The sequence below is a fragment of the Armigeres subalbatus genome, chromosome 1, assembly GCF_024139115.2.
Source record: "Armigeres subalbatus isolate Guangzhou_Male chromosome 1, GZ_Asu_2, whole genome shotgun sequence".
NCBI lineage: Eukaryota > Metazoa > Arthropoda > Insecta > Diptera > Culicidae > Armigeres > Armigeres subalbatus.
In genome coordinates, this window is record NC_085139.1 from 119,669,530 (window position 1) to 119,683,105 (window position 13,576).

General features: G+C 41.3%; 1 protein-coding gene across 1 annotated transcript in view; it reads right to left on the reverse strand.

The window, feature by feature from the left end:
* Positions 1-13,576, reverse strand: part of LOC134206487 (proteoglycan Cow-like) — a 504,826-nt gene that overhangs the window by 218,535 nt on the left and 272,715 nt on the right. The window lies entirely within an intron of this gene.

Here is a 13,576-nt window from a genome sequence, read left to right on the forward strand (position 1 = left end):
ATAACTCGATTCATATTGGAAGAGAAAAGAAAATGACTGACTGACAACAGCTGGCAGTCGGATGACATTTGGCGTGACATTTGGTTTGACGGTAGAAGTTTTGCGGCAAATTACTGCTTGTCGTGTGCATTTCCAGCATGATTCAACGCCGAGTAACGCTGCGTCAACGCAGCTTGAAAAACCGCTACGTGGACATCGGCCCGTAGGGATAGAAGTAGGGATGAATCGATACCACTGAGGTATCGATACTTTTACTTTAAAGTAGTATCGTATAAAAGTATCGGTACCACAAAATATCGAATTTAAAGTTTCGATACCTACTCGTATCATATGAGTACTGATATATTTGAAGTAAAATTCAAAAACGATTATTTTGTCACTGCCAAGTGTTTATTTATTTATGTTGAATGGATTACTAAAGAAATTAGTACATTTCATTACTATTTGTTCTTCTATTCTTTAGTTCATTTATCTTAAGAGTGTATTTAAAGCTGTTAAACTTTATTTCACGTGAAAAATTGAATATGTAAACCAGTTGCATCTTTTGATCATCAAATATATTTTTCGGTATTTTTAATCAAAAGATGTTTGTGTCCTATCAATCTTCAACACCCAATATGATGCCAACTACTCGATTTCTTAGAAACGATTACTTAGGATTTTCTTAATATTTTTGAAAGAAATGTTTTGCAAACTTGAACTCGTGGCAGTGCGGTTTACGGCGCCGATCGTCTGAGCGTATGGTATGGTATGTGTATGTATGCTTTGTATTATGAGCTGAGGATTCGATTCCAGCTTCAGTCGTAGAAATTCTTCGATAAGCAAAACATTTTTCAGTAGTCTATTGGGTATTTTCCGTTATCCTTCATCTTACGTAAGTGTTCAGTCTGGAAAACCATTTAATGAAGACGGTTAAGTTTTTTTCCAATCCTCAAGTGCTTCAAGTGTGTTCCTGATTTTACAGATTTTTACAGATCTATGGATGCTTCAGATTTTACATATTTTCTGATAAACTGATGTTAAGATTCTGGAATAGTCTTGACCTAAATTCTTCAAAATATTTTGACATATCTTCAATTCCGTACATCAAACTAATTTTCAACGGATTCCACAGTCTTTCGAATTCTTTGTCTAGGACTGTCCCGCATAACACAAGACGTCTGGTCACTTTAGGATTTTAGGATTGAGGATAGGCCACATTGTAATCCTCAGTTTTAAATGAATCATAAAAATCTATGAAATAAAGCTTACTTCACTTTTGTGAATTTCACTAATAATATACCGCAATTAGCACAAATAAGTGTTGAGTGGCAGAAAATTAATAATATTTATTCGAATTAAATACTTGAAAGATTATTACGAAGAAAATTCGAATGATTCTATTAAGGTTTATTAAATTTAATATACTTTAAATCGGGTACTCGATTGATTCAAGTACACCAATTCGATACTTACTTGGTATCGGTTACCAAAGTATCGATTCCAAAAGTACTTGGTATCGAAGCAAAAGTATCGAGTATTTACTCGTATTTACTAGTATCGATTCATCCTTAGATAGAAGCTGATCAAACCATAAGTTTCACTATACAATATCAAGCAGGTAGTACCTACCAGACATAAAATTTGATAACAATCTTCTGCTTCACGCGTTTCTTGCGGAAAATGCAGCCAGCCTGCCAGTACAGTTGGCAATATTCTTCAATAGTTGGACCACGAGGCTCCTGTCCCGCCGTACTCCGTCTACCCGCTTCCGATTGCGCATCAAACCCGAGCCAGTGCCAGTCTGCTGTGCGGTGGTTCATGCGGTTATCTTCGCTCTGCCGCCAGCCATCATCTTTGACTGTGCGAGCTTCCCGTTTCTGGCGCTGCCGCCGTTGTCACTGTGTTGGATTTTGATGGATTTTATTGTGCTGAAAGCTGAAAGTAGGAATTGTTCTGTCTCGAATAGTCTAGCCATTGCGGCGACAAGTCTGGCGTATTTTTATTGTTATTCTCGGTTTCCTGTTGGCCACGTCTGAGACGCTGAAGAAGAACTGGCAACAGCAGCTGTCGTACTTCCCATCGAATGGCGGGCGATGTGTGGAAATCACGACGAATTAAATATTGGGAGCTGAAGGAAAACGCTATTAAAAATGTAATGACGGTGATATCTAGATAGAATAAGATTGCAAAATAGTAAAAAGTTCTTTTATTAAATTATGATATCCTAATGATAAAATGAATGTAGCTTTGGTAATTGAAAATCCAAAAAATAATATTATTGAAAAAAAGGAAAGGTAGCTTGAAAAAAAAAATTTGTCAATTTTCCAGAGAGGCCATGCATAATCAGCATTTACTTGAAGGTGAATTTCGCAATAAACTTCTTCTACAGTTTTGATGTTATTGCTCAATTATTCATTATTTGTGAATAGTGATTATGTGATTATGAAAATATCCCATTTGTTTTTATCAATCTGTTGGGATACATATACGACAATCTCATTCTGCCTTCATAATGACCTAATCGATGATAAACAGAGCTACCACGATACGCTTTTGATAATCAAGATAATTATGATTTCGTTCATCACTATCAAAGCGGCGGCGTCCGAGTGTCTACCATGAATATTGAATTCATCGAATAGTCTATTAGCTTGTAAACAACGCTGTAAAAGTCATTTGATTACATTTGGAATCTGGTTGGCTGGCTACTTTCTTCGCTGTAGTGTATCACTGAGGAGAAGCAAATCGTAGCCAGTGTCACTGCATAAACAACGAACGTCGCTTACAACATCACTTTACTTTTTTTCGTTGCCATAGTATGAAGCAGTGGATGGATGAAGCAGTTATATTTCCCAACGCAAGTCACTGCACGCCTTAGAGCGTTGCTTGAAGAGAAATAATTTGCTACATCTCCATTGGATTTCATTTTTATTATGCAATTTAAATTGTATAATTTTACAGCGTCGTTGAACAGGTTGTTCTTTTGAATAGTTTGTATCTAAAGCTGAGCATTTTATCATATTTAATATTTGAAGATAGAAATATTATAGATTACATTGTTATCTGGACATTAGAGATTAGAGCCCTACACGCATCCTTAAGGGGGTCTCGTTTGCACTGCCGTGCGGTAAGATGCGCTCGATTTCCGTCTAGGACATTTTCGGGTTGAAAATTTTCTCGACTTTCCCAGGCATAAAGTATCATGTTGTCAGCTTCATGATATTCCAAAGCAAGAATGACAATTTGCCTTAGAAATCTCGAAACTGTGAAAGTGCTGAATGAACACTAAGCTGTGAGGCGGTATTGTCCCAGTGGTGGATGAAATGTCAATCAAAAAAAGAAGAAGATGCATCCTTAAAATCATAAAAATAAATCTCAAAGGCACATCCCAATCGGGTCCCGAGCAACACAAGTCAGAAAAAATGGTTGCAGCAGCTTAAATGTGACTGAATCTGGTCACATATGAGTTGCAGTAACCTATGTGCTGCTAGGAGTTGTACACAAAGGTGACGTAGGACTACGTAGCGACATGTAATGGATTCTATTGGTAGAAACAGAACGGATCCTGCGTTGCTTACAGTAAATTTACGCATACCGTATGCAATATATTTACATCGCGGCACTCTAAATCGATTTAGGGGTAACGGCTCAAACCTTGGCCCATTATGCTACGGTTGAGCACATTTGTCGTTATAAATCTTCATATATTGCATTTCAAACCAGAATTATTCCACCAGCCGGCTTGCTTACATTTGGTTTTGACGCCAAATAGCAAAAAACGACGATGAATGTCCGCAATATCTCATAAAAAACCAGCGAAAGTCTCGAGAGAAATGGACAAAATGTCGGCATCCTTGTCCCTATCATGTGGATAATTTTTCAGCCCACTTGGGACGAGTGATTGTTGATTTCGAACATACGAGAGATAAAGATGGGTTGCTGTTTATAGTACCAGTCATTTTGCTTGCGTTGAATAAAGGCAGCATGCAAACAAATAGAGAAAATCAAATCATCTTATTTAGCGTCATTTCTAATTGGTTGCATGTAAAATACTACCACACTGATTGTCAGAGTGCGTTTCAGGTTCCCCCAATAGCACGCTTACCAAGGACATGCTAACGAAAATATTATTATATGAATAATTTATTTCCCAAATATTTACCATATGTGCAAGTGAAGACGTTTAGAAAAATGAAAACTGTATTAAAAACTGCAGTTGCAAAAAGGCTACATGTTTTAGCCCTCATGTTGTGCCCTCAAACAAATTGCATACGTTAATTATTGGCTGCCGCATAACTTTGAGATTTACTGCTAGTTGAAACTATGGCAGTTGTGTTGCTCTCGCTCTCGCGATACTCTCAAAGAAACTTTTTTCCAAAACGTAAACAATGCTTTTGGTGGGGATGATGCGTAACGCACTACTGAAGAAAGCCAATTGTATTACTTATTCTAGGCAATTCCTTGCTTTGTACTGTGCATAAACAGGTATAACTGTGCCAACTACCTGATATTATTACACAATTATTCATAAATACAATTATTGGATGGTTGTTTTTAACTCTGCCTGCATTGAAGTTTCATGATTGGTACGTGCGTTTGATTCCACTCCTCTCTATATCGATCAGCTGTTGTGAATCCTCTCAAAACTCTCACGTGTTTCAACTTCCCGAGTTGAAAGAATACTTTTTCGGTATCATTTTACAGATCAAAATACTTTTTGCAAGCAATAATAAATCTAAATTATGATGAAGGTATTTGTCAAGTAATTTGACTTGAAATTATTCACATGAAATGACGTTGAAAGTTTATCTAATGAAACATACGATCCATTGTATCTTTCCATTATTAAATGAAAAAATATTTGTAGGATTCGTGCCAAAGATGATAAAATTGAATATTCATACATTAATTGAATAAATTATTTGTGAAATTATGAAGAAAATGGTATATCGAACCACGAAAGGTTGATGCTTGAATCGCTTTTGTTTGAATCGTGTTTGGAAGCCGTAAGGTAGGCAATTATTTTTGGTATGTTCTGCGAATGAAAGCGGTTATATCGTGATTCGAGAAAAGCATCATGAGGGCCCATTTACAAACTACACGACGTTTTAGGTTATGGGAAGGTACTTGTCAGAGCGTTAAGGACTTAATAAATTTCAGAACCTTACCATACATGAAGCATTACTAGAGGCTTGGTGTGGGCAAGATTTTTTTATGTACAGGTTATCCGACTTCGTCAGTAGATGGGAATAACTAGCGCGGGGGGGAAACATACATTTTCAGTGCAAAACGTAAACAAACGAGCATAAATTCCATACAAAAATCCAAGATGGCTGAGTTGGGGATATTGACAAGGCGGATAACCTGTACATAAAAAAATCTTGGGTGTGGGTTGAGTTTAGCGTTATGCCATTTGCGAATGAAACTAAACCGCTGAGTGGATTAACCTGTTTTTACAAAAAATCTTAGCAACCTAATCGCAAGCATCGGATATTCTATCTGCAGCTTTCGGTTATTTTCTCCAGTACGGGTTATAGGTGAGAATGTTTTGATTTTAGAGTTTCACCTATACTAACGGAGTGCTACAAATCGAAAGCGCATGCCACCATTTGGCTACGGGTGCCCCCAGTATTGTCCAAAAAAGTTTTGGTTAATTATGTCGCTATACTAATGGAAATTGTGAGATAAAAATGATAGCTGACATAGTGTGGTTGTTATCCATTCAACTGATATGCAAAAGCAGGTATGTTCATTCAGAAAACTCTTTTATTGGGCACAAGAAAAACTCTAGCATAGCCAGCCTGCATAAGTCAACGAAACATGGCTGCTAAAAAACCGAGTCAAAGTGATTTTTCACGCAAGATAATTGCTTTTAATAGTTTAAGAAGTGTATAAATCTAGAGTTATGAAGCAGATATCTGTTTGATACACTTTTCTAAAAAAGCAGTGGTTAATATCTCCCTACAAATCGACGTATAATCGCTGAAATATTGATTAATTTGCGTGATGAGCCAATGTTACATCCAGGGCCAACATTACCGCCGGTTACCCTATATTTGATTGTATTAAATTTACACATTCTGTAACTCATGTAGACTTTTCCGATTTTTGGTTTGTTGACATAAGTTTTCGTATTATTAGAAATAATGCGAGTTTCCGAACATTAACGAACATTAACAATTAATGTCTCAATCATGCCAGAAAATTTTGCTTTCTACTGCAGAATCGCTGCCGACGCACATCACCGTGGCCACCGTGGCCAGTTTAATATTCTTTGTGTCACTTAGAAGAAAATTCGTCTCAAATCAACAATTTAAAATGGAGGTCCTGAAAACCCAATTTACGCTTGATGCGCATTTTCAATAACTAACAGCTATCAAACGATTTTCCCATTTTTGAGAAAATATTCCACTTGCTGCCTACAATGAACACTCGATGCTTTAACACAAGTTTCAGAAAACTCTTCATTAGAGTTCTTCTTATGCTGATGACGGCCACATGATGATTAACAGCAAAACCATTGGCGTAACTACAGGGGGGCTAGGGGGGGCTATAGCCCCACCTAGAATCAAGTTAGCCCCCCTAGAATTCCCACGACTTTGCATGAATATGGCACATATCTAGCGCTCTGATCATATCTGGGCGTAACTGCAAATAATGAATTCTTATCATCTCTCTCTACAGTGAGTTGAATATATTTTATCATGTTTTCTAACTTCGAAAAATTGATATATCTTGGGTTGGGAATGCTAAACACGAAGGATATTACGCTCCCTTTGTTCTCAGCCACACATATAATTGCTTAAGGTGAATTGCGTACGAATCTAATTTCTGAAGTAAATTACACTTTCGGAGGCACATAACGCCAAAACACAACTCGTTTTCAGTACGCACAAAAATGTTTTTTAGAAGTGCTTTTCTCCTATGCATTGACATTTGTGCTGCCAAAATGAGAAATGAGCCAAGATGAGAGATAGGACGGGCATGGTTACAGTCATTTTGGGGCTCTGTCGAGATAAATGTTGGAGTGCTGATTCAAAGCTGATTGAATAATAGAAGTTACAGACTAACAGAACAAATACAATAGCTGAGATTTTGATTGAATAAAGAAAATTCAAGTAAAATAATAAACTGCCGCTAATATTTAGACAACATGAAAAAAACAATTGTTTAACTTGAGCAGGAGACACAGGATGCTTAGGTTACCGAAGAATTTCTAATAATCTTGACTTTTATTTAACAGCAAATCATCAACTCTTTAAGATTTTTATGGTTACATTGCGTTGCATTGCATTGCGAGTATTTTTTTTAAGTGTGCCTATGACCTCTAGCTTTCCAACAGCTTTCCTTTAAAGATGCATGGCATTTCTGAAAGGATTGTCAAGAGAAACCTTTCGATATTGTGATAGCTGAGTACAACGTATCGCATGCCTGTAATAGCAGACATTTTGATGGCATTTCTTTCTGCAGATTTATCTGGTAAAGTATTCAAGCGATGATGCTGCTATTTACCGAAAACTTTGAATTTCAAATTTCTTGATAATCCGAAAAAAGCTCGGTAAACCCTGAAATTTCAAGCAGAGGTAACTAAAATGTAAAAAGACAGGAACACTATCTTCGACCAGAGGTCGTACAGACTGAGCAGTTAACACTTAGCATGAGACAACGGACAGGACACATAACACCCAGTGGACCAGTGGAGAATTTTTTGATCACGAAAAGTTTCCTCCTTACCGGGGGGAACCGAATCTATACTCCCTAGCACATGCGTCTAGACGATTGACGTCGCCATGAAGCCCATAATAACTTGAAATTATTTTTAATGCATATGTAAAACTCGAAAGTTTTATACATATATCTAAAGCTCTTAAGTTTTTTACGTATCAAAGTTATTGAGAATCCCACGACATTTACAGATTTTTATGTCAGAGCTGTTCAAGTCGTCACTGGATGTATTGCAATAGCTGTTTGGTAGGCCAACTTGCGGATAGTTGAACAAAAGCAATAATTTGTTTGTGTTTGACTGTAAGAATAGAAAAAAGTTAGCCCCCCCTAGATTTTTTCCTTAGTTACGCCAATGAGCAAAACTGCAAAAAAGGTCCATGTTTAGGTTGCATTTTTTGAAAGCAAGCATCTCACTAGGCGCCCGATCCACGCCATCGGTGGGAATGAATTTTCTGCAGCAACCGCTGCCGCCATTGACCACCACCGATGCCGATGCTGGGACCGCTTTTCGATGCTGATGCTTTCTCCGGAATCGCGAAAAAAAATGGAACGCGCGCGCGGGAAATCAGCTTTTTTGTTATCAACAAACTAATCTCATTAGACCCGCCCTTTTATTATACGATCAGGGCGCACATGATATTTGCACCCATAACGAGTAACAAAAGGGCGGAGCTGATAGGCTTACTGGATAATGTGCAAGAAAGCTTGCGTATCCCGCGCGCATGAGCCTTGTTCCAGTTTGTAACAGCAGCGCGTACGGTCGTGCTTTTTGCAAGCGCATTTTGGTAAAGTTATTATTATTTGTCTTTATTAACGAGATTTTCGGAACTAGGCCGGCTCATCTCGTTTTTGGTAAAGTGTTTTTTTCTGATCGTTTGGAGGATCACAGGAAGCCGTGCTCAAGAATGGGTGCCTATTTTTTTCCCACGTCAGAAATTTAAAAAAAATGTTTTTGATTTACAATTCTTTAGTTTTTTATTGACTGTACTGAAACACCAATCTACGTATGGACATGAATCAAGCTAACTTGAAGCAAAACTGCTTGTTCAAGATCGAATACTAGGAGTACATCATGAATATCGTTAAGACCAACAAATTGCTATTAATATGCAATGAAGACTGGAAGGTCACTGTTCTCACACGGCAACAGAACAATGAAAAGACTTCCGTAAACTTGAACAAACTCTTTTATTAATTCGAGTTGTATTGTATTGTATTGTAGAGGTAAAGCAGGAGTGGAAGTCCTTGATGCAGGCAAGTAAGGAGGCGGGACGAAAGATCCGCCAACTTACCGAGGAAAAAGAGTTGGCAGTGAGCCAAGCAGTGGAGGCCAGGAAGGACGCCGAGTCGAAGATTAGAGTCCTTACGGAAGAAAAGCAGCTGACAGAAAGCCAGACTGCAGAACTTCGCAGACGCATGACTGTTACTGGAGCAACTCCAAAGCTTAGTAAGGTCAGTATGGCAACCGACCTGAACGAGGCTAGTGCCAAGCCGGTATTGCATCCGTCGGGAAGAGGTTGAGCAGGTTGACGGCCCAAAGGAACGACGAAAACCAGTTCTTTCTTCTACGAGGACTACCGAAGTTCGCCGGGAGGAAGGCCTGCCCTTGAGGGAAGTTGTGAATCTCAAAAAGGCGAAGAAGGAGCGAAGGTAGAGGAGGCGAAGGCGCCATTGGTCAAGAAGGGGAGTGCCCGTAGAGGAAAGGGCACTCCTTCCAATGGTCATAGCAGGAAGGGCAGAGGCGAAGAAATTATCGTCAAGGCTGACGTTCTGAAGGCTTTGCGGGGCGATAAAAAGCACACTGGCCTTGGGGATGATGTCAACTGCATCCACAGAACACAGAAGGGCGAGATGATCCTCGTCCTGCAGCGGGAAGTTGCGCGGAAGAGTTCCGTGTATAAAAATATGGCAGAAGAGGTGCTGGGTGATTCGGTTCAGGTGAGATCCCTATGCCCAGTAGAGGTAATCCAATGCCGAGGCCAGGACGAAATTACCGAAGCCGGTGAGTTGGTAGCTGCACTGAGAAAAGTTATGCTGGAACGCAGGTTGCCTCATTCCAGGTACCCGTGGCTGACACCAAGAAGATACTGGAAAAGGCCAAGCTGAAGGTGGGTTGGTCGGTATGCTCGGTGAGCGCAAACCAATAACCTCAGGCCTGCTTCAAGTGCTTCGATTACGGACATAAGTCATATGACTACAAAGGTCCTGATCGGAGTCGGTTTTGCCGGAGGTGTGGAACTGAAGGTCACAAAGCTCACACCTGCCAGGCTGCACCGAGGTGTTTGATCTGTAGTCCTGGCACAGACAACAAACACCCATCCGATGGGCAGGCCTGTCTGGCCTCCAGACGGGATCGGTCATGCAAGTAGTAGCTAAATCTCAATAACTGTGAGGCAGCGCAAGCGCTGCTACAACACTGTGTACACGAGAATAAGACTGGTGTTGCCTTGCTGTCCGACCCGTACCGCATCTCTGCTAAACATAGCAGTTGAGATGCGGATAATTCCGGAATAGTGACCATCTGGACTCGTGGGAGGTACTCCGCGGAGATAGTGTCATCTCCTAATGATGAGGGTTTTGTTATAGCAAAGGTAAACGGAATTTACTTTTGCAGCTGCTACTGTCCTCCAAGATGGAGCATAGAGCAGTACACTAGGGTGTTAGATAATCTTGTAGCAAAACTAACTGGTCCTAAACCATTAGTTGTAGCAGGTGACTTCAACGCGTGGGCAGTGGATTGGGCCTCTCGGTTCATTAACGCTAGAGGTCATATCCTGCTAGAGTCCCTAGCGGTACGGAACGTAGTCTTGCTGTACGAGGGCCAAGCGTCAACGTTCAGAGAACCGAATGGCGAGTCATGCATCGATGTGGCCTTCTGCAGCGCGGGATGGACGATGGAGCCTTTTGCATGTTCACGAAGGGTATACTGGTAGTGATCATCAGGAAATACGTTTTATGGTCAGCTATACCCCCAACAGAGCTACAAGGCGGGTCAGCAAGGCTGATCTAGGATGGCGTACCTCGCAGTTCGACCCAGAACTGCTGGAAGTATTACTACGGTGGGAAAATCGGACTCTAGGCCTTAGTGGTGATGAGTTTTCCGATGTCCTAACAAGAGCATGTGACGTGACAATGCCCAGGAGGACTATGCCAACTGGCAACCGCAAACCGGTGCACTGGTGGACGAGCACGATAGCTGATCTTCGCAGAACCTGTCTTAGAGCTAAAAGAAGGTTGCGACGCACTAAAACCGAAGATGACAGACTAGAAAGACGCCGGGTGTTCCAAAAAGCGAGGAGGGCTCTGAACTACGGAATCAAATGTAGTAAGAGCGCCGATTTTGAAGAGCTGTGTAGGATGGCCAATAATACTTCATTGGGGGATGCATACAGGATAGTGATGGCTAGGACCTACAGCCTTCTGAGAAATCTCCGCAGATGTTAGCCAGGATCGTTGAAGGTTTGTTCCCGAAGCATGACTCATCGGACTGGCCCGCCACACCGTACGAGTCGGTGAATGTGGTACCGCTAGTGACTAACGATGAGCTTATCGATGTTGCAAGAAAACTTAAGCTAAACAAGGCACCAGGACCGGATTGTATTCCTAACCTGGTCCTTATGCACGCGATTCTTGCTGCTCCATATATGTTCAGGAGCTGCCTCCAACGTTGCCTGGACGAAGGAAACTTCCCAGATCGTTGGAAACGGTAGAAATTGGTGCTATTGCCTAAGGCTGTGAAATCCTCGGGAGATCCTTCGGGTGATCCTGAATAGATTGACGGACTATACGGAGTGTGCTGGTGGCTTATCAAGCAACCAGTATGGGTTCCGTAAAGGCCGTTCTACCATCGAAGCAATTCGGTCGGTAACGGAAACGGCTAAGATAGCGCGTGGTTTGAATAGGAGAGGTATTAGGTACTGTTAATTGATTACACTAGCTGTAAAGAATGCATTTAATAATGCTAGCTGGGCAGTTATAGCTGATTCCCTGCATCGCTTGAGAGTCCCATATTATCTGTGCAGGATTTTGAAAAGCTGTTTGCAGAACAGGATATTGTTAGTCGACACCGACGCTGGTCAGCAGTCGATTGAAGTGTCAGCAGGTGTTCCACAGGGATCGATCCTCGGACCGGTTCTGTGGAATATCATGTATGACGGAGTATTACGCTTAAATCTCCCGGCTGGTGTGAAAATAGAAGGCTTTGCGGATGATGTAATGCTAGAGGTCACAGGCGACACTCTCGACGAAGTTGAATTGAAAGCTTCGTACGCGATTAGCAGAGTCGAAGAATGGCTCAACTCAAGGAGGTTGGCGTTAGCACATCACAAGACTGAGGTTGTTGTGGTGCATAACCACCATGGGTTGCAGCAAGCGAGGATAAACGTAGGGACCTGCACCGTTAGCTTCTTGAGGTCAATAAAGCATCTGGGCGTGGTGATCGACGATAAGCTTAATTTTACGAGCCACGTCGATTATGTATGCCGAAGGACTTCATTGGCAATCAAATCTTTATCGTGATTGATGTCCAACGGATCGGCAGTACAAAGTCAGGTGCGTAGGCTTATAGCGGGTGAAGCATTGTCTATTAGCCAAGGTAGAATCGGCAGAGCTAGTGATGTTTGCATGCCCGCGATTCGATGTTGAACGCAATGCCATGCTGCTTGTCAGCGGCATGGATACAACCCCGAACAACCTCGTTGAGAGGATGCGTCGGGAAGAGGTTATATGGAATGCGGTTAACACAGCGTCTCAACAGATTATGTCGAAACTACAGCGCTGGTGGCGTCTTGAACAAAACCAGGAGTAGAGACTACTGTGATGCAGTGAACACCATGCCAAACGTCGTGGGTGGGCTACGGGGACCTCCGTAAGTAAATATAGAGGTCATTGCGGTTGACGCGTTGCGTTTGTTGTCGGGGTGCTTCTCTGAGGACACGGAACCTGGACGACCTTCGTGGAGGACCTACGCACATTTGGAATTTTCGAAAGGAAAGTGTTGCGTACAATCTAGATATGATGGGGTGTGCAAATGAAGGACGGTATGTTGAAAAGGCGAATGAACCACGAGTTGCATCAGCTATTGGTAGAACCATCCATCGTTCACACCCCGAAAATCCGACGACTGCTGTGGGCCGGGCACAGATCCAGAATATTCGACAGTATCCCGGTGAAAATGGTGGTCCACGATAATCTGACGGGTACAAGCAGGCGAGGTGCATAGCAAGCAAGGTGGATCGATCAGGAGGAAAACGATTTGCGGACCCTCCGTAGACTGCGTGGTTGGCGACATGCAGCCATGGACCGAACTGAATGGAGACGAAACTCCGGCCTTGCTTGTTCTCAACTATGAAAATTGGGCTACTGTGATGAAAAACAAGACCCTTTGATACATAAAGTACCGCTTTGAACAAAACATGTTGATCACAACATTTGGAGCGCTTTTAGCAATCTAACACTCATGCATCTACTCTCCGGCCTAGGTCTAAGTAAATAATGATAATTGGGTGACATGTTAATTTATGCTATTAATCGGATGATAAGTTCTTCCCGAACTAATAGAATAAATCTACTCCTCCTCTAATCCCACCTACGTTACAAGGAGTATGTTAGAATCAAAGCTAGACGTTATTCCGCCCGTCTATATAAATATTGTAACAACATTCTTGAATTCAATCGGGGATTTGAAGGAAAATGTTTAGAAAATATTATTTTTTCATACGCTACGTTAGATCGTTTACGTTTATTGGTCGGGGTTCTGCAAAACCGCATCAAGCGCCTTTTTGATCGACTTTTGGTATTTTGTTCAAAAAAGTAAAACGGAAATCTTTTTTTTTTGTATCTATATTAAGGAGACTTTCAGCCCTAAGCT